This window comes from Stenella coeruleoalba (assembly GCF_951394435.1).
Source record: "Stenella coeruleoalba genome assembly, chromosome: 1".
NCBI classification, from domain to species: domain Eukaryota; kingdom Metazoa; phylum Chordata; class Mammalia; order Artiodactyla; family Delphinidae; genus Stenella; species Stenella coeruleoalba.
In genome coordinates, this window is record NC_137169.1 from 139384784 (window position 1) to 139411110 (window position 26327).

The 26327-nt window shown below is 40.4% G+C and overlaps 1 long non-coding RNA gene across 2 annotated transcripts in view; it reads left to right on the forward strand.

Annotated features, from left to right (window-relative positions):
* Nucleotides 1–26327, forward strand: part of LOC307193223 — a 284938-nt gene that overhangs the window by 89384 nt on the left and 169227 nt on the right. For both annotated transcript variants that reach the window (XR_013830255.1, XR_013830256.1), the window contains exon 2: nucleotides 3179–3342. This is a non-coding gene — a long non-coding RNA (uncharacterized lncRNA). The remainder of the gene's footprint in view (nucleotides 1–3178; nucleotides 3343–26327) is intronic.

Here is a 26327-nt window from a genome sequence, read left to right on the forward strand (position 1 = left end):
ACCAAGTCTCTTGAAATTTATTATGACATCCACAAGGAACTAATACAGGCTGCATATTTGTGTATCCAATAAATATTTACTGAGTACCTACTATTTTCCAGGTACTATGCTAAGTACTAGGTGTACAGTAATAAATAAGAGAGACATTAAACAAATGCAGTACTTATAGTACTGTGAGAGTGTAAAGTAAGAGGTGTAGTTTGAGGGTATGGGGAAAACTGTGCCCCAAATGAGGCAAACAATGGGTAGGGTGGTCAAGCTATGTATATTGTCCAGGTAAACAGGGAAGGTGATAGAGACCATTACAGTAGAAGAAAGCCAAAAACTCTAAGAAAAAATTCAACGCTCTTGAGATATGTAGGAGCTTGGTTGGGAAAGTGTATCTGGAACATAATGACTGGTAGATCAGTAACACAAGGTAATGCAAGAGATACAGTCAGGGATGACGTCAGACAGGTCCTTGTAGGTTCTGTCAAATATCAGAGACATTATTCTAAGTGCAATCACAAGTCTTGTGAAGAAGCTTTGGAAGGGTATAATGTGATTCGAGTCCTTTTTAAGACATCACTCTGATTATTCTATAGAGAAGGAGTTGGAGGAAGGCAAGAATGGGTGTAGGTCACCATGTGGAAGGCATTGCAGTGGTCCAAGAAGGAAACAGTGGTGGCCTAGAGTCAAGATCATGGTAGTGGAGTTAGAGATGTGAATGGATTTAAGATACATTTGGGGGAAAGGGGTCATAGGACTTGATGTCTAGAGGAAGGAGTGAAGTGGACAGATGTCAAGAATATATTTGCTTGGAAAAACTAACAGAGGAACATGTTGTGTGGAGGCAATGACCCTGAATTTGCTTTTGGATTTGTTTTCAGAAGTGTCTTTACGACATCTAAGTAGAGATGTAACGTTTGTCATCAAATATACAGCTATAAAGTTGAGATGCTCTTGCTGGCCTGAAGATATACATTCCAAGTCATCAGAACTTGATTGTATTGGAAACAATGGAAATAAAGACATCATCTAGGGAGAGAATGGAGAGAGAGAAGACCGGCAAAACAGAAGCACTCCTGAAGAATATGGAGCTAGGCTTTTAAAAAATGGCAAGGAAGATCAGAAGAAAGCTGGGTGGGAGTGGTATATGGAAGCCAAGAGAAAGGAGTGGTTTAAGGAGAAACAGTCAACTAGGTCAGAAGCTGATGGGTGTCTTAGTATGTTGAGAATGAAAAAATGTCTCTTGAATTTAGTAATATGGAGAGCATTGGTGACCTTAGCCAAAACTGGAGAAGTGGCCCACGGTGGGCAGAGGCGGATGTGCCCATAGGCCACAGGAATGAAAAATGCCAAGGGTAGGTGCTGTCGAGTCAGGATTCTATGCTTATCCCCACTCTGATGTCTTGGTGTTTCAAAAGGCCCCTGAAGTATTTCTGAGTTGTCCTGAGATTGGATTTCCATTGCCTGGTAGAATGGAAGCTTGAAATAAAGATTAAGTTCAGTTGTAGAGAAAGTTGCCTGTCTTCGTGTACGTTGGGCACTGAGATTCATCTTGCTACAATGAAGTGAGTTAGGGGAGCATTGACATCAGAGAGGAAGAGATGAATTGTCCTGAAAGGAACAGGAAAAACCAGCACACTCAACCCTAATGGAAAAATTTTTCAAGCCCACCCACAAGGATAGACAGGCTAAAACTTTCTGCACAGGATTTGTTTTTTGTTGTTGTTTTGTTTTGGCCGCGCCATGCAGCATGAGGGATCTTAAGTTTCCCGACCAGGGATCAAACCCGTGCCCCCTGCATTGGGAGCACGGAGCCTTAACCACTGGACCACCTGGGAAGTCCTGAGGATTTGTATTTTGTGCAACATAATTGGTCCCCCAACTCTATTCCAGACCTTCAGGTCTAGAAATTAGTATCTGCTTCTCCCACTGGTTCATCTGTTCTAGGGCCAAGTAATATGTTTGTTTTAAAATCTCTCAAGAGGTTCTGATATTCTGATGGTGGAGGGGAACCTCTGAGCTAACTAATCTCTAGGGTTCCTTCAACTTCAGCACTTTACAAGTCAAAGAGGATAGAGGATAGACACCATGGCAACACCTGCATGAGTAGCCTGATAGGAGTTAGTTCCAGGTCATGTCTGGTCTTCAGCTGGCAGTCTCCAATTATCAGTGTTGGCTTATTGTTTCATTTCCAAATAAAATTCAAAGACTACCTAAAAGGATAGGAACTGGTACCAGGAAAGCTTGATCAAATGAGTACCTCAGAAGACATTACAAAAATAAGATCTAAAGCCTCTTGTCTTATAGCATCTTAATGTTGTGGCCTTTATTTAACATGTATATTTTAGTTAAAAAAAATGTTTCTAAGGGAAGTCATCTCATTTTGATAAAAGATGTCTTTTCCAAGGCTTTTGACTTTTGCAAGAAAAAAGTGTTTTTGTGGCTGCTTCCCACTGGCTATCTATTTTGCATTTGGTAGTGTGTATACGTCCATGCCACTAGCACAGGGAGATCAGCTCGGTGCTTTGTGACCACCTAGAGGGGTGGGATAGGGAGGGAGGGAGGGAGACTCAAGAGGGAGGAGATAGGGGATATATGTATATGTATAGCTGATTGACTTTGTTATAAAGCAGAAACTAACACGCCATTGTAAAGCAATTATACTCCAATAAAGATGTTAAAAAAGAAGAAGAAAAAAAGTGGTTTTTCTAAACCTGGTCCCAAAATTGAATAGGCATTTTTCATCTTTTTTGTTTGTATGTGTGTTTACTATAACAAAAATAAGTGTTGTGTAGTTAAGCTGTAGACAGAAACCCATGAGTGACATGAGGCAGCCAGGTGATGGTGGAAATGGCAACTCCCACGGCGTGTGTAAGGGCTCAGCTCAGCACCCTTTCCAAGGAGTGAGCAAACTTCAAGAAGGACTGGGCAAGACAGCACAGAGGGTGAGCTGAAAAGGGGTAAATAGAGGGAACCAAAAACTGCATCTGTATATGCAACTCATTTTAGGCTACTTCTTTCATTTAATATCTTTGATTTTCAAGACAACCCTGTGAGGTGACTAGCATTTATTATTCCCATTTTCTGAGATGATAAAACCAAGTTTTCAAGAGATTAAGGCACATACTAGTGTTGACAAAAAAAAAAAACCGCACAACCTAGAGATTGAGAGTTATGTTTTATTCCACAGATTTTCTGAGGACTTCAAGCCCAGGAGACAGGACTCATCTCACTCTGAGGGACGGTTCCGAAGAGGTCAGGGAGGAGCTGGGATAAATAGGAGCTTTTGCAACACAGACCAGGTAGTTGGAACATCAAAGGATTACTGTTAATGGAAGAAAACCAGATCTGAAGGTAAGGAATTTAGCTCTTTTCTACCTATGAGAAGATGCAGAGTCTGGGCTCATTGAAATCATTCCTTTGATAACATCTCAGCTATCTGGGGCCAGGATCCTGTGTTTTCTCATCCTGAGTCTCCTCAGGGTGTACTGTTGGGGATGACTTGGGTAGTTGACTGCTGGGTGGTGGGCATCATGTTGCATCCTGAGTTCCCTTAGAGCTTACCATCGGGGATGCTGAAATGTGATGGCCTGATGTCTGCAACATCCTTTGTTTACTGATACGGCAGGCAACGTTTTTCATTCACACTAGAAAAACATGCTGTTGAGACTCGAACCCAGGACTTCCTGATTATTTTCTGACTCATAATCCCTAAAGTAACCTGTTGCTTTTATGTCGATGCCTACATCTTGACAGGCATATAATAGCTTTCATACCCCTGACTAGAATAATTTTAAGAACCAGTATGTGGAAAACTGATGTTGATTCTCTTTATCACTCTAGAGAAAAGGGCTTATGTTTGCCTCTCCCATTAATTAAAGGGAAGACACCATAAAGTCTAATTCAGACATTGCTGTATGGGATTTTCAAGTCAAGTACACGTGTCTTAACCTAATAAGGCAGTAGTGAAATATTAATGAGACCATGCATATATAATGCTTAATACAATACCTGGAACATAGCATATACTCCGTAAATATGGGTCATGTTATTTGACTACTACTATTATTATTATATGCCATGTGATGTATATTTTAAAGATTACAACTTCTAAATCATAAACTTATTGCCAGTATTGTAGATTTAGGCTCTCCTATGAACACTTGAATACACATTTTCAAAGTATTTTAAACCTCTCATGACTTGAGATAATTCACAGAGCAAGAAAGAAGCAGAAAGGTGTTTCTCTTAAAAGTTTTGGTATTTAAGATGATGAATTCTTAATAGAATCGCTCTTTTTTATTTTTATAGTTTTGCTTAATCACGTATTTATGAATATTCACCAAGATCACTCTAATGAAATTATTTTTGAAGACATGTCTTATAATGCAACAATATATATTAAAGAAATAGTATAGTTATGTTTTATTTTCTGCTATTAATGATAGTAGTTAGAGGTACCCTCCCCTCTGCATGCCTTAGGTCATTTTCTTAAATTTATTTTATTGAAGTGTAGTTGATTTACAATGATGTGTTAGTTTCAGGTGTACAGCAAAGTGATTCAGTTATATATATATATATATATATATATATATATACACACACACACACACACACACACACACACACATTCTTTTTCACATTCTTTTCTGTTATAGTTTATCACAGAGTATTGAATATAGTTCCCTGTGCCATACACCAGGACTTTGTTTATCTATTCTATGTACAATAGTTTGCATCTGCTAATCCCAAACTCCCAGTGCATCCCTCCTCCACCTCTCTCCCCCTTGGCAATCACAAGTCTGTTCTCTATGTCTGTGAGTCTGTTTCTGTTGCATAAAAGTTCATTTGTGTCATATTTTAGATTCCACGTGTAAGTGATATCATATGGTATTTATCTTTCTCTTTCTGACTTACTTCACTTAGTATGATAATCTCTAGGTCCATCCATGTTGCTGCAAATGGCATTATTTCATTCTTTTTTATGGCTGAGTAGTATTCCATTGTGTATATATACCACATCTTCTTTATCCATTCATCTGTCGATGAACATTTAGGTTGTTTCCATGTCTTGGCTATTGTGAACACGGCTGCTATGAACATAGGGGTGCAAGTATCTTTTTGAATTATAGTGTTGTCTGGACATATGCCCAGGAGTGGGGTTGCTGGATTATATGGTAGCTCTAGTTTTAGTTTTTTGAGGAACCTCCATACTGCTTTCCATAGTGTTCATGCCTCAGGTTTTCAAGTGGAGCGACTTCAGTGTGGTGGGACACCCATTGGAATTCCTTGGGCTTCTCTCTGCCAGCTCACTCATACCTCCAAAATATCAGCTTACAGAGTTTGTGAGGAGAAACTAGACTTGATAGCCTAACTCATTCCACTACCCAGTGTCCTTCATCTCTGCTCCTTATGGCATTGTTTTTACCGCAGCAGACTCTGTCCCTGTGAAAGAGATCCGAGTCCTTTAGCTTCCCAGAGGCTGGATGAGAGTGTCAGGAAGCCCATCGTTGCTGCACAACTGGCCACATTCTCCCAGAGCTCCTTCTGTCTCGCTCCTGGTCTATCTCTCAGTTGGTTCTGAATCCGGCTAGAAGAGAGGGCAGCTATTTGGGAGCCCCCTATATTTCCAACAAATACATCCTCATGATTGGATGCCTTTGGAAGGGCGAGAGGAATAGTACACAGAATAGTTACTGATCATGTCACTTCAATATCTGGACAAGTAAAGAAAAATCAACAAATAAAAAGATAAGCTCTCCACCCTTGAGAAGTTTATATGTTTTGCTAGCTTTTATATTTTTATAGTTTATATATTTTGACAGTTTTGTGGACACCTAATCAAAGGTACCACATGAAACGAAACAGGTACTGGTATATTATGTGTTTTTATCAAAGGCAGGCAAGCCCTAGGATGTATTATATAATTTAATTTACAGTATGAAAGCAGTCTTTCCTTTTAACCATCCAATTGCCTGACTACATAAAATTCCTGTGTTAGTAGTTAAATTGTGTCATGCATGTAAAAGTGTTTTAAATATTTCAAAACATTATGTACATATAAATAGTAAGCTATTATTTTGGTCATAATTATTCCAAACTTGACACCCTTTCTCTGTTCATTTTTTCTCAGATATTCTCACCTGAGCATTTATTACATCAGGCATAAGCTGGTTATATAGGATCTAAGAACAGCCACCTCCTTTTCCAACTCTAGAATAATTCTTTCAAGTAAATTTTGTTAAGTAGAAGTTAACATATTATTCTTGCTTTCCAACTAGCAATCTTTAACCGACAGGAAAATCAATGCCATTTCCTCAACAACAAATTATATTCCACTTATGAACATTATAGCACTTTTCTTGGAGTTGATAAATAAGGAAAAAATACTGACAGTCATTTAACTTAGTAGGATTTACTTATACGAACTGCCAGAAAGGACTTAATTCTTAAAATAATTGATTTTTCTCTACATCAGATGAAAAACATACAACAGAGTAAATGAAAGTCTTTTAAACAAAAGTAATTTTCTGTTCATTAAAGGAAACATAAAATACACTATAAGGTTGAATTATCCAAATCTTTGAAAAACAATTACTTGCAGGTTATTAACCTGTTTTTAAGGCAAGAAGTTTTAAATGGCATTCAGAGCATTTCCTAACCTGACATGCATTGAGATGAAGAAATTTTGAAATAGTTATTACTACCCCAATGTTTTTGCTACACACTGATGGAGGAAAATAGCTGAACGTACGTAAGTGATTTGAAAATAACATGCAATGTCTCATGACAGGCAATGGCAGCAGAGAGACCTGGAAAAAAATCCATACTGGCCTCACCACTGTTCAACTCCTATTGACAGTTGTCACTCAAAAGGTGATATCACATAAAAGCTTTCTGATCTGAAGCTTAAGTTTCCACAGTAGGGCAAAATCCTATTACCTTCAAACCCACCTTTCAGACATCTATTCTCTTCATGTTTGCAAACCGCTGACAGTTTCTTCTAGGTAAAATGTTTCTTACCCAGGTTGGTTCTTTTTGTTTTGTTTTGTTTTGTTTTGCGGTACGCAGTCCTCTCACTGCTGTGGCCTCTCCCGTTGCGGAGCACAGGCTCCGGACGCGCAGGCTCAGCGGCCATGGCTCACGGGCCCAGCCGCTCCGCGGCATGTGGGATCTTCCCGGACCGGGGCACGAACCCGTGTCCCCTGCATCGGCAGGCGGACCCTCAACCGCTGCGCCACCAGGGAAGCCCCCCAGGATGGTTCTTGTTATCATCCCAGCCACAAATCTTCTTTACAAAAATAATCAATTGTATAGAATCGTATGCAGGTTAGTTACGTTTTTCTTCAAGTTAAATTATGTAGCACCCAACTCCATTTAATTGCCATTTCCTACCTTCGCTGGTTTATCTAAATTTTTCCATAGCTGAAATCTTACTGGTATTCAGATTGTTTTTTGAATTTCGTTTCCATATATCTTGAACATTTCAGTTGTTTAATGTTCTTGAGATCTAGGAATGGAAGAGATTACGGGTGGATTCTATAACATTACTCATAATTTAGAAAATGTATAGGATTTATAGACATGAATCTACAGTCCTCTATTCAAAAGAAGCTGGTTGAAAGTTAAGAAAAGAAAATATTCAACTTAATTCTTCCTATACATATGATGTGAGATCATTAGCATTTGCTTAATATTTCACCAGACTTTATGTCTGTACTAGTAGACACAGTCTAGGATAAAAGGAATAGCAATAACCTCTTCTAAGAGTTCATCAATGATCTGTCCAGTAAGAGAGATAAAGAGAAATTTATAGGTGTTTTATATCAGAGGAAACTAGTGAGATCATAACTTTGCCATTGTGTAACCCGCCAAAGTGGTCCTAACCCAGTTTGGTCGTATGGTTTGGCATGTCCTCAATTATCTTGGCAGCTGGAGAGGCGGCTCTCATGACATTTTCAAATCAAATAATTCTCCGAAATCATGAATTCATTGAAAACACATTTATTTAGTACCTACTAGGTGCTTGTATAATCCCTTTACCTAGCTGTCCTTTTCTGCTCCCTGCATCAACTTTCTTCCTACTCATCCCTGAATACTTAGGGCAGATATTAGTGCCTTCATGAAGCCTTTCCTCACCCTTTTTTAACCTACCTTAGTAGTGGAATGAATCACATTATCCTGGGAATTCTTTTTCTTAATAACATGTTTATTGAGATATAACTCACGTATCATAAACTTCATCCTTTTTAAGATTACAATCCAGTGGTATTTCATATATTTACAAGGTTGTGCATTGATCACCACTAATTCCAGACCATTTTCATCAACTCCCCCAAAACAAGCCCTACACCTTTATCACTCATTCTTCACCCCCTCTCCCCCAGCTCCCCAATTCCTGGCAACCCCTGAATCACTTTCTGTCTCTATGGATTTGCCTACTCCGTACATTTCATATAATGGAATCACAATATGTGGCCTTTTGTTCCTGGCTTCTTTCACTTAGCATAAAGTTCTTAAAGGGTCTTCCATGTTATAGTATGTCGTTCCTTTCCATTGCCACATAAGATTCCACTGTACAGATACACCACATTTGTTTATTCATTCTTCAGTTGGTGGTAATTTGGGTTGTTTCCACTTTTCGGCTACTATGAATAATTCTTCCATGAACAGTCATGTACGAATTTGGTGTGTCCATATGTTTTCAGTTCTCTTGGGTATATATCTAAGAGTGGAATCCCTGGGTCATATGATAAATCTGTGCTTAACATTTTGAGGATCTGCCAAAGTGGTTGCACCATTTTATGGTCCCGCCGGCAACTCATGACGGTTCTAATTTCTCTGCATTCTTGGCCACACTTGTTATGGTCCATCCTTTTTTTTTTAACCATAGTCATCCTAGTGAGTATGAAGTGCTACTTTATTGTGGTTTTGACCTGCTTTCCCCGACTAATGATGAGTCCCTCAACATGGCTAATGATGTCGAGCATTGTTTCACCTAGAAGGGGAGATTCTTAAGTTTGGGGTCAAAATATTATTTATTTTACTATCTCCAGTACCAAATACAAACTGGCGCATAGTAGGAAGCCAATAATTTTTATAAACAGAATGAGTATATATTTAATTTTTTAAGAGTACTGTGCTTTGAATTACTCACAAGAGCGGTCCTAGGTACCTAATGTCTATTAAAATATTGGCTCTGTACATGAATGCAAAAAATACAGATTCTTTAACCCCATTTTTAAAAACCAGCAAAAATATGTGTTCTTTAAATGATGGCTTACTTACTTATATTTTTCTCCTTAGAAATCAATTTTCAGCAAGCAGTGTATCTTGTCTCTTTCTGGGAGCAAAGTTTAACTCAGATTGGGCGGTAGCTGTGTTTCAGCCAAGTTGATTACAGGGCCAGGAAACGAAAATGCAGTGTTTGTGGAAGGCAGAGGCAGATATGGATCTCGCATGAGAGCCTGTCCCCTGAAATTAGAGATGGATGAGAGATATGGATTTATTTTTCAGGATGTGTTCCTTCCTGGGTGTCAGATGCCATTTGTCATACCACAGATTTTGCTGTCTATCAGGATCTAGGCAAAAAGGTATTTCAGAGCTTAAGGAGTTTCTCTCCATACAGCATTTTATCCAAAGAAGCAGTCTCAATTCCTCTGAGAAGTTAAGAAGTTGGAGAAAAGCACAACCCCACATGTACCAGGGTATTCAGCCGGCTAGCTCTGTATCTCAGCTACCTCCTAAATTTAGAATCTACATTAATTCAATTATTTTTAAGAATGATTTCAATAAATCCTTGTGTCCATGGTCTAAACATGACCCAAATGGCTGTAAAACATTTCCAAAGGTCACACATTTACTACCAGAGGATAAGTGGGAAACTGGGAAATCAAATCATTAAGGTGAGAGCAGAGTTGGACAAAAATGTTTTGAAAGACTAAAATATGGGCATATCTAGTGATGCAGGAAGTTTATTTTTAGGGAGTAACTGTAGGAAATAATTAGATAATTGTGCAAAGATTTATGAACATAGATGTTCATACTGGATTGTTCAAGATAGAGAAAAAGCTATGAACAACCTAATAGTATAGTAGTAGAGTTGACAATAAATTATAGTACATACACATGTCTATATAATGGAATACTACCCAGATATTAAAGCCATCTTGTAGAAGACTATTTAGTGATGTAGGAAGTTTCGAGATATATGAGTTTAAAAAAGCAGGTTATATAAATATATACCTATTACAATCTTTTAAAATATATGTTTATATGTATATATGTGTGCCTAAGAGGAAATACTGGACTCTGAGTGGTGACGTAACAAGTAGCTTTTATATTTTTATGTGTGCTTTTTGGGTCCACATGTTATGCTTAATAACTTATTATTAAGTGGCACATTACTTAAAAAGAAAAAAAGCAGAATTTTTGGTGAGGTGACATGTATGTCAGAAGCCTGGACCTTAGGAGACAGTATTTTAAATAGGACTAATTTTGTGGAGGTTTGACATACGTAATACATGAGATGTACAAACACACAGCAAATCCCTTTTTTGAGGTGACGTTTAGATTTTCTTTCTGTCTTGATTTTTTAAAATCTTTTCAAGTGGGAGGGGCTAGTGTGGAATTTTGGAGGGAATTTCTAGCCTGTAGTCTCATGTTTCCCTGATGGGCAGCTCCTGCCAAAGTCATGTTCCTTGGCTCTCTTAGTCCCTGGCCCATTCCTGCCCCTGATAGGAGTGACTTATCTGAGAGTAAGGCTGGCCCTGCCCCTCCCAGGCTCTTGTGTGTGTGTGTGTGTGTGTGTGTGTGTGTGTGTGTGCGCGCGCACGCGCGCACACGCGCGCCAGGTCCTGTCCTTGGGATGCATTCTCATCTCCTCTCTGTTGTGATCTCCTTGGAGCAGTCTGGTAGTTACCTGGGGCTGTTGAACTGTGTCCAAAGTGGAGAGACAAGATGATCTAATCCACTACACGGCTTTAAAGTCTCAGTTGTGTCCACATCCTCAAATCCAGCATTATTTAGTAATAAATCTGATCTTTGAGATCTATTTCTAGTGTACGGAAGTCATTGCTTTCTTATATGCCACCAATAAACAATTGGAATTTGACATTAAAAACCACAACACCATTTGTATGAGCACTAAAACCAGAGAGATGCGTTAGGTATAAATCTAATAAAATATGGCCAACTCTATATGAAAAAGACTGTAAAATTCTGATAAAAAGCAATCAAAGAAGATCTAAACAAATGGAGAGATAGTCCATGTATGTGGATAAGAAGAGTCAATATTGTCAAGATGTCAGTTCTCCCCAACTTGATCTATAGATTCACCACAATCCCAATCAGAATTCTCAGCAAGTTATTTTGTGGATATTGACAAACTGATTTTAAAGTTTGTATGGAAAGGCAAAAGACACAGAATCGCCAACATGATATTGAAGGAGAAGAACAAAGTCAGAGAACTGACACTACCTGACTTCAAAACTTACTATAAAGTTACGGTCATCAAGAGAGTGTGGTATTGGAGAAAGAAAAGACAAATAGATCAATGGAATAGAACAGAGAGCCCAGAAATAGACCTACTTAAATACAGTCAACTGATCTTTGGCAAAGGAGCAAAGGCAGTTAAATAGAGCAAAGACAGTGTCTCCAACAAATGTTGCTAGAACCACTGAATTGATCCTCCACATGCAATAATAATAATAATAAAGAATCTAGACCCAGACCTTACACTTTTCACAAAAATTGACTCAAATTGGATCATAGTAAATGTAAAATGCAGAACTATAAAACTCCTAGGAGATAACACAGGAGAAAATCTACGTGACCTTGGGGTTGGTAATGACTTTTTTGGTACAACATCAAAAGCATGACCCATGGAAGAAAAATTTGACAAGTTGGACTTCATTAAAATCAAAAACTTCTGCCCTGTGAAGAAAACACTGTTAAGAAAATGAGGAAAAAAGCCACAGAGTGGGAGAAAATATTTGTAAAACAACATCTGATAAATGACCGATATCCCAAATTACAAAGCACTCTTAAAACTTAACAATAAAAACGAACAACTCAACTAGAATCTGTATCTGTCTGTCTCCTGTATCCATATGACAACTGGTTATTAACTTAGAAAAGCAAGAAATGTGTTATTTACGCAATCTTCCCCCACAAACAAAGAACCCTGATGATTCCATGAAGGAGGTGTTTGGAGAAGGTACAGTTCTTTGCCCGTTCATGAGTAACCTATATTGAGGGGAACCTAAATGATGCTTATGGGAGAAAAGTGGGACAGATTGGCAGAAACATATTAATTTGTTCTCATGGGGTATATTGAAGAGGGAGAGACAATCTCAAGTGAGAAAATAAACCAAAAGGGGCTAAAGTGAGGTTTTTTTTAAATTGGAGCAGGTGACAAGATGGGCCAGAGTTTTCAAATTCCAGCTCAAGAGGCAATGTGTCCTGGGTGAATCTCAGCTCTGTCCCTCACAAGCTGCGTGAGCTTGGAGAAATAATTCAACCTCTGGGGGCTTCAGTTTCTTCATCTGTAAAATGGGAATAATAATATTAGTAAGCACTTTATAAGCATCAATTATGAAAACAAAGAAAATACCCAGAAAAGTAGCTTTTTCTCTTATGCTCCTGACCTTACTGTTCAAACGACAGAGGAGAGCTGTCTGGCTAATTCTTGAGGTTGGGCAGTTTATCTTAAAGATCTTCCAAAGGAGGAGCAAATGCCACAGCCAATTCAAACAGATGAAAGCGGAGCACTAAGTGAATGGAAAGGAAGACATTATGGAGGTACTCCTAAACCACAGGCTGAATATCTGGAGGTGAAATGCCCTCCCTGTTGAGGATCATCTGCAAAAAGAGAAGAGGCTCCTTTTATTTTAATTGAAGTATAGTTAATTTACAATGTTGTGTTAGTTTCAGGTGTACAGCAAAGTGATTCAGACATATATATAGCTGAAGATTCTTTTTCAGCTTCTTTTCCATTATAGGTTATTACAAGATATTGAGTGTAGATCCCCGTGCTCTACAGCAGGTCCTTGTTGTTTACCTGTTTTATATAGAATAGTGTGTATATGTTAATCCCAAACTCCTAATTTATCTCTCCATCCCTTCCCCCCACTCTCCCTTTTGGTAACCGTAAGTTTGTTTTATATGTCCGTGAGTCTATTTCTGTTTTGCAGATAAGTTCATTTGTACCTTTTCTTTTTTTAGATTCCACAAATAAGTGCTATCATATGATAGTTGTCTTTCTCTGTCTGGCTTACTTCACTTAATATGATAATCTCTGGCTAAGTCCATCCATGTTGCTGCAAATGGCATTATTTCATTATTTTTTATGGAATATATACAATATTCCATTGTATATATACACCATAGCTTCTTTATTCATTCCTCTGTTGATGGACATTTAGGTTGCTTCCATGTATTGGCTATTGTAAATAGTGCTGCTATAAATATTGGCGTGCATGTATCTTTTCGAATTAGAGTTTTCTCCAGATGTATGCCCAGGAGTGGGATTGCAGGATCATAGGGTAACTGTATTTTTAATTTTTAAGGAACCTCCACACGGTTTTCCATAGTAGCTGCAGCAATTTACATTACCACCAACAATGTAGGAGTGTTCTTTTTTCTTCCACACCCTCTCCAGCCTTTCTTATTTGTAGACTTTTAAGGATGGCCTTCCTGACTGTGTGAGGTGGTACCTCATTATAGTTTTCTTGAAAACCAATGATAATGACATCCCTACCTAAAGTAATAAAACACTTACTGTGGACCACAAGGAACTCACTGATGCTTTTGTTTTTAACATCTTTATTGGAGTATAATTGCTTTACAGTGGTGTGTTAGTTTCTGCTTTATAACAAAGTGAATCAGCTATACATATACATATGTCCCCATGTTTCTTCCCTCTTGCGTCTCCCTGCCTCCCACCCTCCCTATCCCACCCCTCTAGGTGGTCACAAAGCACAGAGCTGATCTCCCTGTGCTCTGCAGCTGCTTCCCACTAGCGATCTATTTTACATTTGGTAGTGTATATATGTCCATGCCACTCTCTCACTTCATCCCAGCTTACCCTTCCCCCTCCCTGTGTCCTCAAGTCCTGATCCTTTATTAAACATACCAAGCTTTGCATCTGGTCTCTAGGAAATGGGAGAGACTGCTGCAGCACTGTAACAGAATGTGGCTTTGTGAAGAGCTCAAGGATGTGGCCAAGGTCACCTGACTCATTTTATGGGTGAACTTTCCCATCTTTCAGAAATGACTGACTGACACCTCATTGAGAGTTACTAAAACTTACTTATAGTTCAATAAGTACAATAGTTATTCTAGGTATTATGCTAATTAATATTTTTTAAAAGATTAAATGCTTGTTCTATAGGTCATACAGCAAGTAAAATACGGGGTCAATATTAGAACAAGGTCTGCCTGTTGTCTAAACCTAGAGGTTTTGAACTGCATACATATACTATACAGCAAATTCAAATTCTTATTGTGGGGTTGGAGTCAAAAATACCAAATGACTAATTGGGAATATAGGAATCATCACTGGAGAATATTTTTTAAGAATAAATCAGTCTTATGTCTTTGGAATTCCCATTACTCAAAATAAGCCAACAACCTATTTCCAAGTGAGATCTGCCGATAGAATAGAGAAGAATCATTTTCATTTAGCACATTAATTGTTGGTATGTGGGTTTTTTTCATGTTAGAGAAAATATTCATTAAATTTCATCATTTGTGATCACTGTGTTGTAACCAAATTAACACTGACATAAACTTTGACATTTAAAAACACAGAGAACGTACTGATTTTTCAGCTATTTTGCTTACATGTACTTTTCAGTTCTCATGCAGGGCTCATAATTAGGAGATACTGTCCATTAATTTTCTCATATGTTGCTTATTAAGAACAAAATTCAGAAGGTAGAAAAATGCCAATATAAATTTATTCTCCAAAACTGCCCATGAGTGTATTGTCATTGTTTTCCTAATTATATATTTACGGTACACTCTTCTGCTAAGATATTAAAAAATAATTTGTTCCCATTGATAGGTAAATCAATCCCATGATATCGAGTTTACAGTAGGCATTTGCTTGCTGAGCCAACTTTGCTTGTAAGATAATGCAAAGTTAAATAAGTCTGACCTAAGTTTTTAATTTAAAGTCTATATTTTTAGGCACTTCAAAAGAAATATAAGTACAGGATGTGAGCTGAATAACTCCAAAAGTTTCTGTAAAAAACTTCTGATCCCTGGTAGACAAAGTATCAATAACCTCATTGTCTACCACCCATTCCTTCTGCCCAAGCATTGGAACTTCAGCTGGGCACAGAATGCTTTAATTTGGAGATGAAGAAGATTTTTGTTTTCTAAGTAGAACGCATACCACGGAGAATATGAATCACTAAGGGTGACATTAAGTCTTGCAAAGAGATAATATATGTCTCTGTGGTGGCTCAAGAGACTAACAATAAATGTTAAATATTAACAAGATTGTGGAAATCCTCATGGATACTGTGATAAAGTAGCACCAGAAAAGGGGGAAAGACAGAGACAATAAAAACCAGAGATCTATGTCGTGGTCTTTGCTGCAATTCAGTGTATGCGTTCTATTTGGGGGAAAAGTAAATAAAGAGAAGAGAAGTGTTTTTCTCCAGGAAAAAGACAGGTTTGGGAGTGTATAACCTTAGAAAAGAGATAATATTCTTTAGAGACAGGCAGTTGGGACCTCCTCTTGTGGGCTGAGATACAAAGGAAAATCAGCCATTCTGAGGAGGAATCCACTATGCCACCTTGAGAGTGAATCCATTTGCTTTTTTCTTTTTTTAACTTTAATTTTATTGGAGTAGAGTTGAGTTACAATGTTGTGTTAGTTTTAGGTGTACAGCAAAGTGATTCAGTTATACATATACATCTATTCATTCTTTTTCAGATTCCTTTCTCATGTAAGTTATCCCAGAACACTGAGTAGAGTTTCCAGTGCTATACAGTAGGTTCTTGTTGGTTATCTTACATATAGTAGTGTGTGTGTATTCATCCCAAGCTCTTGATTTTTCCCTCCCTCCCCCAGTTCCCCTTTGGTAACCATAGGTTTGCTTTTGATATCTGTAAGTCTGTTTCTGTTTTGTAAATAAGTCCATTTGTTTCATTTTGTTAAAAAAATTAGATTACACAGATGAGTGATATATGATATTTGTCTACGGCCATTCATCCCTGAGCATGCCTGATCTCATCCATTTACTTTTGAGTCCATGGTTTTCTTAGCTTTTGTGCTTGCTTTGGTCCCTGGGGATGACAGCGACAATAGCGCTGACAGAGGACAGTCATGTCAACCCATCACTCAGAGAGTGACAGCTTGATGGGCCTGGACACGGCTTCACCTCGTGGCTCCTCTTCAAAGCCTGAGGCCTCCCAAGTCTCTGAGTGTATCTGCAGACCAGCTACGAGGGAGAGAGTTTCTGTCGATAACACTGGCTCACCCTGCCCTTAGTTTGGAAATGAGCCCTACTTTTAGACTCTCTTTCTCCTGCCCGGACTAGACCGAGCCCGATGGATGGGGCCACTTGGGCGGTGGTCGAATGCATTTTCTCACACAGAAAAAGGGGATGGAAACCGATTATCTAAAAACAGGGAAAGACAGGAAATCACCGGGCTTGCATCCTTTTAAGGGCTCAGCCCCATGTCTGGTTTGAATTGCTATGTTAAAAAAATAGCAATTTTTCTAGTTATTCCGGAGGTGGTGAGCAGAAGAGCAAAGGAAAGCATCAGAGGAAAACAGTCAAACTGGTTGAAGCCTCAGTGTGTGGAGGCCCGTGGGAAATATGTGGAGAGTCTCGGAGAAGTACATTCCCTCTCCATTCAGGTGCAGGGGGAGCCGGGGGACCCCCGAGACCATGGGAGATGTGTGTTTGGGTGTGTTTGGGAGGAAGGAAGGATGAGGGCTGCAGAGCAGGAGACACGGACATGGAAAAGGAGTTGGGAGGTGGGCAGATGGCTGTGTGGCCTTCACATGCCAATATCACGGCATAACCTGAACCTTATTCTGAAAGATGCAAATGGAAAGATGGAAATGAAAAGGTTCTTTTTGCTGTTGTTGTGGTTGAAGTAGAGTTGATTTACCATGTTGTGGTTCTGTCTGCTATACAGCAAAGTGACTCAGTTATACATATATATTCTTCTTCATATTCTTTTTCCATTATGGTTTATCACAGAATATTGAACATAGTTCCCTGTGCTATAGAGCAGGACCTTGTTGTTTATCCATCCTATACATAATAGTTTGCCTCTGCTAATCCCAAACTCCCGGTCCATCCCTCCTCCACTACACCCCCCTTGGCAACCACAAGTCTGTCCTCTATGTCTGTGAGTCTGTTTCTGTTTCATAGATAAGTTCATTTGTGTCGTAGTTTAGATTCCACATATAAGTGATATCATATGGTATTTGTATCTGACTTACTTGATAATCTCTTGGTCCGTTCCTGTTGCTGCAAATGGCATTATTTCATTCTATTTCATGGTGGAAGAAATGGAAAGATTCTAACAAGATTCTCATTTGGACTTGATCCATTCTGGAAACAGAAGAAAGATAGGCAAGTTAGTACTAATTTGCAATCTATAAAATATTATTTTGAGAATAAGTCATATTCTAGGTTTTTTTCTTTTTTTTTTTCTTTTTTTACATTTTTAGTTGAAGAAAGGAGATTCAATTAGGCCAAAGGAAGAAATGCTTGACAGTTCAAATGCTGCCGGAGGTGACTGTGCTATCTGTCTCCTCAAGAAACGTTTTTATAAAGGTAACCTGACTTTCATTTTGATTTATTTGATATCAGGGATTGAACCGAATGACTCCCAAGGCTGTTCTCAAATCCACGTTTTATAATTTTTAAGAAAGAAAATGTCCTTTCTAAAGAATTCCAGAAACTGAAAAGGAGGAGGTTGTTTTTTTGTTTGTTTGTTTGTTCGTTTTCTTCTGTGAAGGCACAGGCCTCGATGTGAAAACTGGGGAAGTCAGTTGCATTCCCAGCCTTCACTGAATTTAGAACCACAGAGCACAGATCAAGTTAGAACAGAATGGAAGGCCCTACCATTCCCTACGCGCAGCAGCAGAAGAGCAGAGCTGCAAACTCAAATGCCTCTGAATGTCATCCAATTACTTCTGCTTCCAAAAATTTGAATTTCTTGGTTGGACTGAAGCACATTCTATCTGGGATTAAGATAAAAAATAGAACGTAATGTGTATCCAGACAAAACTCTAATCCAAAAAGATACATGCACCCCTATGTTCATAGCAGCACTATTCACAATAGCCAAGACATGGAAACAACCTAAATGTCCATCGACATAGGAATGGATAAAGAAGACGTGATACATATATACAATGGAATACTACTTAGCCATAAGAAAGAACAAAATAATGCCATTTGCAGCAACATGGATGCAACTAGAGATTATCATACTAAATGAAGTAAGTCAGAAAGAGAAACACAGATACCATATGATATCACTTATATGTGGAATCTAAAGTACGACACAAATGAACCTCTCTACGAAACACAAACAGACTCACGGACATAGAGAACAGACTGGTGGTTGCCAAGGGGGTGGGGGGGTTGGAGGAAAGATGGAGTGGGAGGTTCGGGTTAAGAGATGTAAGCTATTGTATATATAAACAACAAGGTCCTACTGTACAGCACAGAGAACTATATTCAGTATCCTATGATAAACCATATATATATATTATATATATATAATATATGTATATATATAATCACTTTGCTGTATACCTGAAGCTAACACAAAATTGTAAATCAACTATACTTCAATTAAAACAAAGAAATCAAAAAAAATTGATACCTATGTATAAAATAGACAGCTGAGGGGAACATAACTGTATAGCACAGGTAACTCTACTTAATGCACTGTGGTGTCCTAAATGGGAGGGAAATCCAAAAGGGAGGGGATATATGTATATGTACAGCTGATTCATTTTGCTGTGCAGTAGAAGCTAACACAACATTGTAAAGCAACTATACTCCAATAAAAATTAATTAAAAAATAAAATAGGGGCTTCCCTTGTGGCACAGTGGTTGAGAGTCCGCCTGCCGATGCAGGGGACACGGGTTCGTGCCCCAGTCCGGCAAGATCCCACATGCCACGGAGCGGCTGGGCCCGTGAGCCATGGCCACTGAGCCTGCGCGTCCGGAGCCTGTGCTCTGCAACGGGAGAGGCCACAGCAGTGAGAGGCCCATGTACCACAAAAAAATAATAATAATAAAATAAAATAAAAAGTAAAAAAGACTACAAATCAAAAATATAAATAAATAAATAAATGAAAGAAAGTCAAGAAGTAAGTGGTTTCTGGCATTGGTTCAGCAGCTCAATCATGTTGGGGCTCATATCTCTGCAATCCCCTTGTCTTTTCTCTGTGTTCCAAGATGGCTTCTTTGGACCCAGCCATGTGTCAGCATCCAAGGTAGGATGAAGGCAACTAGGAGGAAGGATCCAAGCTAGTCATGTCTGTCTCTTTTTATGAATGAAACAGAAACTTTCCCAGAAATATTTCCCAGCAGACTTCTGGCTGAATCACATGACCACCTCTAGCTGCAAGTATAAAAAGCTTAGGACCAGCAGTCTGGAAACCTGAGTCCTTCCTCTCTCTGAGTCTACAAGACTGAACTAGAGGACCAGAAGACTCTCAAATCCCATTCCAGCCTGGTGGTCCTTTGCTCCGGACTCTGTGTGTGTACTGCATCATGAGTGGGGTCTGGAAGGGGCAGCATCCTTGTGCTCACCACCAGATGCACAATGGGTGCTGCTGGCTCCCTCCCCTGGCTCTCAAGGTGTCTCGTGGGCATTCTGAGTTCAGAGAATTGGGTTTGAATTTTGGCTCTGGGCCTCAGTTTCTGCAGGGGAGTATAGTTTATCCTTATATTACAGGGTGGTTATAAGGAATCTAGAAAGTGCTGGGGTGGCATCTAGTGCAATTCCTGGCACAGGATAAACAACATTTAATAAACAATAACTACTTTATTACTTGTATTATTGCAGTGATGACGATGATGATGACGGTGATGATGATGATGACGGTGATGATGATGATGACGGTGATGATGATGACGGTGATGATGATGACGATGGTGATGATGACGATGGTGATGATGACGGTGATGATGATGACGACGATGGTGATGATGACGGTGATGATGATGATGACGGTGATGATGATGACGGTGATGATGGTGATGACGATGGTGATGATGACGGTGATGATGATGACGGTAATGATGATGATGACGGTGATGATGATGACGGTGATGATGATGACGGTGATGATGGTGATGATGATGGTGATGATGGTGATGGTGATGATGATGATGACGGTGATGACGATGACGACGATGACGACGATGATGATGATGATGGTGATGATGATGGTGATGGTGTGTGGTTGTTGTTAACAACTCTAAGTTTCTTGACCTAAGGAAAGTGGTTAAACAGGAATTTGTCTCTGGCATCCTCCTGCTCCCAAGCATTACTCCCTTCTCCTCCTGTCCAGGTGGGTCTGTTTCTTTTTCATTCCCTTGCTTCCATCGATTTTTTACTGGCCCCCACAAGCAGTCCCAGAACTACTCATTACCTTCTTGTCTTGATATTGTCCAGATCCCCCCAAGAACATTGAAACTTCCTTTGCATGTTTCTTATCCTATGGGTTTGCTTCCCGTATTTCACACTGTTCCACGCTCATGGACCACAGCTACTGGGCAAAAGATGTGCTGTGATATTCTATACATATTTATATCCAGGCCTTGTGATATTTATATCACGACCCTCGTTCATTTCACTGAAATGAAATTTTTGCCTTCATTTCTAACTGAAACCAGTGTTTGAGTAAAAATAAAGTCAGACACAAAAAAGTCAATCATATACTAGTTTCTGAGAGCAACAACACAAAATTAGCGAGTTCAATTCTTACATACACAGCAGGTGTGTTAAAAATGCATTGAAGGAACTTTGCAAATCAGTCTGATCCAGGCTCACTTCTAACCAGCCAGCCTTAGCCCAGGGCGCCCTAAAGTCAGAAACCCCGAGGAAGTGTATGTAGTGTGAGAAGAGTTTCCTAAGACACTCTGTTAACAGCCAAGATGAGAGACTGACATTTTTAAAAGACAGAGAGGGGAAAAGGTGAGAAGCCAGCCTGCCAGGAAGATAGCGACAGAGTTGAACCTATGATTTCAACTTAGATATGCAACGTCGTTGCCAAGATAGCTGTGTCTGAGTTATCTTGGGAAGAAACAGCATTCTGGATTTTAATGGGCTAGACTTGGGGGAGTTTGTGGATTTAAAAGCAATCCCTCCAGCCTGTCTGCCCCAGACCTTGGTAAAAGCCTGTCTTGAACTGTGCCACTCAGACGGGAGTTAAAAGAGGCCCAGGCTAGAGCAAAAAAGTTCCAATTTGGAAGCTAGAGGCTGCTGCATTCTTCCTCAGCACTTCTGCTTCTTGCCCACACCTCACTTTGTACCCAGTTTTGATTTCTTTTTATACTTTTTGTTATTTGTCAATTGCTTTGAAGACAAAATTAGGACCTGCCATAATTACATTCTCCACTGCAGCTAGCACAGAGCTTTGGACACGGTATCATTCCCATTCAATATTTCTTAAACTGGTCAGTGAAATCAACAAAGCTTAGCGATTTAAGAAACTAGGACTCAGGACCTTAGGTATGATGGAATTATTCCACATTATATATATGGGAAGCCGTACAGCGTCGTGGGGAAGGCCATGAGTTTATGAGTCAGGCTGACCTGGGATTGAGTCCTGGCCCCAAGCACTCTTTGCCGTGTGACCTTGGTGAGTTGCTTTTGTCACCTGTGTTCATCTCTGGGCTAATCCCTGAACCTCTTGTTTCCAAGCCTCGGCTTTCTCATCTCTGAAATGGGGGTGATCATGACCCCTACTGCATAGAATCATAACAGTACCGACTTCAAAGAACCGACCTCATAATAAAAGCCCCTCATAATTCTTGGGGAGAGTTCATGGAAATTATAGTTCTACAGCTCTTAGCACAGTTGTTGCCACATGTTAGGCCCTGATTAGATGAGAGCTATTAGTAATAATAATAACATGGTCTTTTTCAATTTCTACTTTAATTTTGGATTTATCTTGAGGGACAGTTGTCACTCTCGTATTGACAAAATAATGACATCCAAATATATGTACTGGAGCTTTCCTCGAGGACTGGTGGCATTGTTCCTGCCATGGGAAGGTGGCATTGTGTTTTGATCATTTGACGGAGGCCATTTGATGTATGGGCTTCCCGGATGGCGCAGTGGTTGAGAGTCCACCTGCCGATGCAGAGGACACGGGTTTGTGTCCCGGTCCGGGAAGATCCCACATGCCGCGGAGCGGCTGAGCCCGTGAGCCATGGCCGCTGAGCCTGCGCGTCCAGAGCCTGTGTTCCGCAGCAGGAGAGGCCACAACAGTGAGAGGCCCACGTACCGCAAAAAAAAAAAATTGATGTATGTAAAAAAAAAAAAAAAACCCTGTGATTTTATGGAGGATTATGGAGTTGCCTGTGGAATAATAGTAGCTGTCGTTTATTCACCGTCTACCACATACCTTACCCTGTGCTGTGCACTTTGTATCCATTACCTCACCTGATCCTCAGACAGGCCACTATTTTCTCTCTGTATCACTGGTGAAGGAACTCAAACTCAAAGGGTAAGCAACTTGCTCTGGTCACATAGTCCGAAAGTAGCAGAGGTAGGATTTGAAGTGGGCTCTGCCTTCAAAGTCCGTGCCCTGGCCTGGACTCCTGATCTCTGAAATATTCGCAGTCTTGCCTAGAGGTTCTGCACTGACCAGCCCCAAATCAGAGGCTAGGGTATGATTTTTTTTTTTTTTTTGCGGTACGCGGGCCTCTCACTGTTGTGGCCTCTCCCGTTGCGGAGCACAGGCTCCGGACGCGCAGGCTCAGCGGCCATGGCTCACGGGCCCAGCCGCTCCGCGGCATGTGGGATCTTCCCAGACCGGGGCACGAACCCGTGTCCCCTGCATCGGCAGGCAGACTCTCAACCACTGCGCCACCAGGGAAGCCCTAAATTACGCATTTTGAAAGTTGGATCATGGGCCTGACGCATTCACTATTCACAGTAAACAACGAGAGCAGGCGGACAGTAGGTGCTCCAGGCCAAAAAAATCAGCTCATTTGTCTTAGTCCTTCTTCCTCTGGACACGCATCTCCTGTTCGTCCGGTACTTTCACGCCTTGTTCCTTCCGTCACTGAACACACAGGATGTTCGAGTAACGTGGTACAAACGTTCTGGCGAACATTCCTCGCGAGGTTCATTATCCTTAACTGTTCTCTGGTGTCTGAGGAGTTTGGAAGACCAGGGTGTGAAGAAACTACACCTTTGGCACATGTGTCTGAAGGAACGTGTGCAGTGACTATTCACAACTGTCTCCAGTTCTTCTCCCTCTGATACACATCAATCGAGCTGCTGTTCCATGCCAGGCACGGAGCTAGGCTGACCGTGAGATTAGGGCTAGGATGCCTCTCCTCAAGGAGCTTGCGGAAAGGGGTCAGCTGGGGGACGCCAGCAGGCAGAACGGTCTCCTTCTAAAATGGTAAGAGCTGCCGCGTATGTGTGTACAGCGGGTGACACGGAAAGCCGTGGAGGGGTGAAGGCGGAGCAAGTACCAAATGTTGTTTTGGTCGAATATAGGATGTCTCAGCTAAACACAAGAAGTGTGGTGTCGTGAGACCCGTTGATCTCAAACTGCGTTCCCTGGAACCACATCTTGACACCTACCGCGTACCAGGGACTATTTGAGTCCTGCGGACGCAGAGGGAATAAAATAAAATTGATGAGAATGAACTTCTTGAAGCGAACTTCTCTGCTATCAATATATTAGGTAACCTTAGGTAAGTTACTTCACTCGTTTGGACTCAATTTCTTGATCTGTAAAAGAGGGAAGTTGAAGAAGAGAATCACCAAAGCTCTCCTGCCAGCTTTAACTCCTTACGAAATAAAAAAGATTTCCGAAGATTTCTTGATTTCTTTTTTTCACCAAACGTTATTTTGGTGAGAACCACCATGAACATCCTCCACTCTGGAGTTCAAGGAGGACAAAATATGCATGGTTCCTGCTCTTGTGGAATTCATCGGCTACGTGGGAAACAGTTTTAAACAAACGAAATGCATAATTACGTATTACCGAGGGTAACTGCTTTGAAGGAAAATTTTTGAAAAACGTTTCATTTACTTAAGTAGTTTGAACTTGTCTATCTCTTGATCATTTACATTTGTGGTTAACAAAACTGCATCTTTTTAGAGTTTATTTTATTGAAGTATAGTTCATTTACAATGCTGTGTTAATTTATGCTGTACAGCAAAGCGATTCAGTTATACATATGGATACGTTCCTTTTCATATTCTTTTCCATTATGGTTTATCACAGGATATTGAATATAATTCCCTGAAAACTGCATCTTTTTGATTATGTTCTGGATGACATTTGTCTGGGTATCCCCGAGGGCCACCCCCCCAAGAAAACAGGAGGCATTGCTGAGTCGTGCAGCACTGTTTGTCATAGGGCTTCTTAGACCCTCTTCAGAGCCATCTGAGAGTCCAAGACCCCTGATGATCAGGAAGGAGCAGCAAAGAAAAAGAAAGCAGTCACCCCTAGGCTGGAGGGGAACAGGGACCACGATTCTGCAGCAGCATCAGATCTGATTGGACCCTGACACCAAGAGATAACTGTGAACCCGGCAAGTGTTGGCTGCTCTGGCTGCAAGCAGACAGCAGTGGGAAGATCACCGCTCAGAGCAGCGGACAGCTCTCCCTAAAGCACTGCATCCCAGCCTGTGGGCTTGGCGATGAATGGCTCACCAGGGAGAGCTGGGTTTCGCTGTGAGCAGTTGTTTACATCCAGGCTTAAAGAAGCTAAGGTCTTCATCCTCCCTCAGGTGGCTTTGATGAGACTGCTACAGGGTGAAAGAGACAAGAGTGGAAATTTCATGGTGATTTCAGCTCCGGCCTATGTAGGGTTGTGAATTTCCAAAGTTGTAGGTTACTGATCAGGTTCAGAATGGAGACTAATGCCAGCCAGGCTTTCTATTGTGCATCTTTAGAAAGATTGCCACATTTTTCTCATCATGACCCTAGAAAGATCCACATAGCTTATCTGGTTTAGAAAACACAGGCTGTTACTCAGCCATAAAAAGAAACGAAATTGAGTTATTTGTAGTGAAGTGGATGGACCTAGAGTCTGTCATACAGAGTGAAGGAAGTGAGAAAGAGAAAATAAAGTACTGTATGCTAATGTATATATACGGAATCTAAAAAAAAAGGTACTGATGACCCTAGTTGCAGGGCAGGAATAAAGAGGTAGACAAAGAGAATGGACTTGAGGACACGGGGTGGGAGGGGGAAGCTGGGGCAAAGTGAGAGTAACATCGACATATATACACTACCGAATGTAAAATACCTAATGGGAAGCAGCAGCATAGCACAGGGAGAGCTTTGCGATGACCTAGAGGGGTGGGATAGGAAGGGTGGAAGGGAGGGGATACAGGGACATGTGTACGCATATGGCTGATTCGCTTTGTTGTGCAACAGAAACTAACACAGTATTGTGAAGCAATTATACTCCAATAAAGATCTATTAAAAAAAAAAGCGCACAGGCTGCTTAACTGACGCATTCAAGGTCACCTAGCAAGTGAATACCAGGGCCGAGAAGAGAACCCAGATCATCCAACTCTTTTACCCTTCGTAATGGACCAGCCTAGGTTTTTTTATTTTATTTTTGCATTCTCAGGAATTACAAATTAGCCTGCAGTAAACTTCTCTCATGGGGAAAGATCGACTTGGTCAATTCATAAACGGAAGAATTTGTCGTAACGACAAAAAAAAAAAAAAAGTCCCTATAGAAAACCGGAAGAAAAGCTTCTGAATTCAATCCCCAGCCCACATTCCTGGCTCAGACAAGCAGCGGCATTTGCCCTGGCATGCCTGGCTCAGTGCCAAGCACCACGAGTAATAGATCTCTGTCTGGATTGTCTTCAGGACAAAAACTTGAAAAGGAAACAGGGTGAGGGTATCTTGGGGAAGGAGGGAGTCCAGGCAGGACAGCACATGGCGCGCACTTCTCTGTCATCAGGGAATCCCACCTCTTCCCAAACCTGGTTCAGCCCTGCTTTGGCAAAGGCTGTTCGTGTAAGAGCTCTGTAACTGAAGGCCTTTGACACGGAGTTCTACAGGGCAGTGAGAGTGACATCCAGTGGATGTAGGAGTGAATGAAACAGCCATGTGAACTCAGTCCTGT